Consider the following 3,633-nt stretch of genomic DNA (forward strand, 5'->3'; position numbering starts at 1 on the left):
GTACAACTAATGACGGCAACACAGCCAGGAGGTTCTTCCGAGATTACGAGAAGTCTGCAGAGATTACGGGTGTAGACAGTCGCTTAATAAAGCGAAGGCCGTAGATTATATTATACTTAGTATATTTTATGATATACCGACTTACATATAAACTACTTGTATTTTAAAATGCATACATATGTGTCTGACGGAAGAAACTTAAGCGGTTAAAAAAAATTTAAAATCTTCACGAGAAATATCCGTATACAAAGTAAAACGAAGTTCCACCGGATTCAGATCCAAAGATAGTCTAAATTTATAGTTTATCGTGTTATTTACTGTAATTAACTCTATAAGGCCTTTAATTTTATTATTGCTGTTAAAATTTTTTTTAAGTGTCTGTATTTTTTAGGGTCGCAGACATATGCAATAGGTTTCTATAGAGAAATTGTGGACAATATGGCCGTCTACAATGTGCCATAAGCCGCATTTCGTATCCGTGGTTAGTGCGCTTTAAAATTCTAAAAATGGGTTTTTCTCCATATAAAAAAAAAAAATAATTTTTTTCTTAAAAAGTAGGCCATATTTTACAAAATTGCTAATAATAAAAGTTATTTATAATTGCGTAAGTAGTCCACAGAAAAAATATCAGATCGATTCGTTGAATTTTGACCCTAATTCCATAATTTCTTGATTTGGGACCAGTGTGCGGCGGCCCGCGTCAGCGCGCCACACCGCGCGCGACTGGCGCGCACACCACGTCACGCTACACCGCGGCCCCCCGGCCCCCCTTCCCCGTTTACCGCCGTGCTGTATCGCAGGTAGATTTATTTTTTTTATACGTTGAAATAAAAATTTTATATATTTTAAGCATCGAGGGATTATATTCAATAATACCCTCTATCTGCACACTTTTCACAAAGATGAGATTCTGATATAAAAATCCACCTAAGCTTTAACTGTCATCAGTGATATTAATGCTACCTTATATAACGACAGGTAATAAGTCCCTGATGGTTTCTAGAATAACAAATTAGTTTTTGTGCAAATTGCAGATAGAGGGTATTAATGAATTCAAGCCCTCGATATTTCAAATTTTTATATTTGTAAGTTATTACAAGCAGGGACGCCAACTTGGCTCAAACCGTGCCATTTGTCCCTATTTTACTTCAAATGGCACTTTTGTAAAAAAAATTGCGTGCACTTCTTTTTATCAACTAAAATTTTCTAATTTATAAACTGGTTTATCTTATTTTATCATTAGACTTTTGTTTGGAAAATGTAGCTTTATTTTATAGCTAAATGTGAATGATTAAAAGGAATGCCACCTTTTTTGGCACTTTTATTTTTCTATTTGGCACATTTTGGCACTTTTTTATCCTCAGTATTGCACCTCGTAACTAAAGATAGTTGGCAGCCCTGATTGGAAGATTTCTGCTGTGTTTTGGGGCAACAACTTGTCTGCAGTAAAAAAGCATATAATTTGTGTCTCAAAAGTGTGTGAAAGCCAATCTATTAACTTATATGATCTCGGTTCCGATATTAAATAATAAATAATTGTTTATACTCGCATTTTGGCACATTGGATCGTTGAATGTGACATCTAATAAATAGTGTCGTCATTCTCCTTAGCTGCTTTTAATTGATGTCGTCACAAATTGCTGGCGGAGACATGAATATAGTGTAAGAAAATCCTTTTTCTATAATTGTTTCCTTATAGAAAAGTTGATTTCTTTTCCACCTTAGACATTCCGAATTCGTTCAAAATATGCTAATTTAAAACAGAGAATTCATTCACTGTTCCTCCGGGGTTTTTGGACATGGACTGTTTCATCAATTTAAAAGTGTTCGCATTATTTTTGTGGAAACGAAAAATGTTTTGCAAGTTATGGATCATTTCTAATCTCTTTCTTCAAATATTTCTCGTATTCCAGCTGTGCGCAGGTGTTTAGTTTTTCGCATCGTGTTTTTACATATTCGTAATTTAAATTTTTTTAATAAAATCAATTGGTGGTAGTTCATGATTGTGTGTGGATTTTAATATCACAACACTGAGGATTTGGCAATAACCTTTTTCATCTATTAAAAAAACAACACTTACGGGGCAATGTTTGTTGTAAGGACAACATTTTTTTCTATAAAGCGACATACTTTAAGCATTGTTGACGCTATTTCCATTTGAATGAGAAAATAGCGTCAATGACTTTATTTCCAAATTTCTGTTGATTTTATTTGAAAGGTAATAATGTCAATTGACTTTATTTCGTATCAGGGTGGGAAATAAAGTCAATTGACCTTATTTCCATTGACCTTATTACCTGTCACCGAAAAAAATCGTTCAATGTTATAATGAATTAAACCAGAGATCATAACGATTATAAGAAATAAAATTAAATATTGCTATATAATTATTACTGAACAATGGAAATGTTGTTTTCGTCTCGCGGGATGATTATTTCAAGACGAATATTATTTACGTCTTCTCATAATAATTATATGGGATTTTTATTTTTTTTCCGTCTCTCGGACGTTTATTTAAAGACGAATATTATTATTATGTCTTCTTATAATAATTATATGGGCTTTTTATTTTTTTCGTCTCTCCAGACGTTTATTTCAAGACGAATATGATTTGCGTCTTCTCATAATAATTATATGGGCTTTTTATTTTTTTCGTCCCTCGGGACGTTTATTTAAAGATAAATATTATTTACGTCTTCTTATAATAATTATATGGACTTTTTATTTTTTTCGTCCCTCGGGACGTTTATTTCAAGACGAATATTATATACATCCCACATTTTTCTTAATAGAATTGGTAATCTCACAGCCGATTTCACGAAATTTTTTAATTGCAATTTAATTGACATTTAATTTAAATTTAAATTTTTAATAAATTTTTGCATTTAAGTTTTACTCCTTTCACCAATACACACTTGGCCTAATTCAATTTGTCTGGCATAAATGAACTAATGCAGCTTCGAAGTTGAAATCTGGCGAAGTCAATCGCCATGGCATTTATAAGAAGATGACCAAATTTTGGACCCTCGGGCCACGCCCACCTTGAGCGCCCATACAACATTATTTGTAGCTTTAAAGATTTTCAATGAGAAGTGAGTAAATCTCATACGTATTTATATAAAGTAAAGTTGCAAAATTGGCGTAACACATTTACTCAAAAGCCTCTGGACCGATTTTGACGAAATTTTGACATAAGACATATGTATATGGCTCATTCCATCTCAAATCACCCAGGACGAGAGAAAGTGAATTTAAGTTTGCGATAAAACTCACAGGGATTGTTCCTTGAACAATTTAAGGAGACACATATTTTTCTTTTTGCTCAGAAATGCGAATTTTTCGAATAATGAACTTTTTTCTTTGTGAGTACGAACGCTTCTTTTTTCCTCTCTCAATAGCAACTTTTGATGAAATCGTTTATAACTGCCGCAATACAGCAAGGATTTTAAAGATTTTTCCTTTAATTTGCAGATATTGATCTACTGAATCGATCTAGTCTACTAAACATCAGTACTTGTTTATTAATAATGAATTATTGTTTATAAACAAAAAAAATTTTTTTTTTCAAATAGATTTTTTTCAAATTTCCACATCGTTTTTTCTCTCAAACTTTACCTCGGCCTGGGTGATGAT

This window comes from Rhagoletis pomonella, unplaced genomic scaffold (assembly GCF_013731165.1).
Source record: "Rhagoletis pomonella isolate Grant_MI unplaced genomic scaffold, Rhpom_1.0 Rhpom_scaffold_00001, whole genome shotgun sequence".
NCBI classification, from domain to species: Eukaryota; Metazoa; Arthropoda; class Insecta; order Diptera; family Tephritidae; genus Rhagoletis; species Rhagoletis pomonella.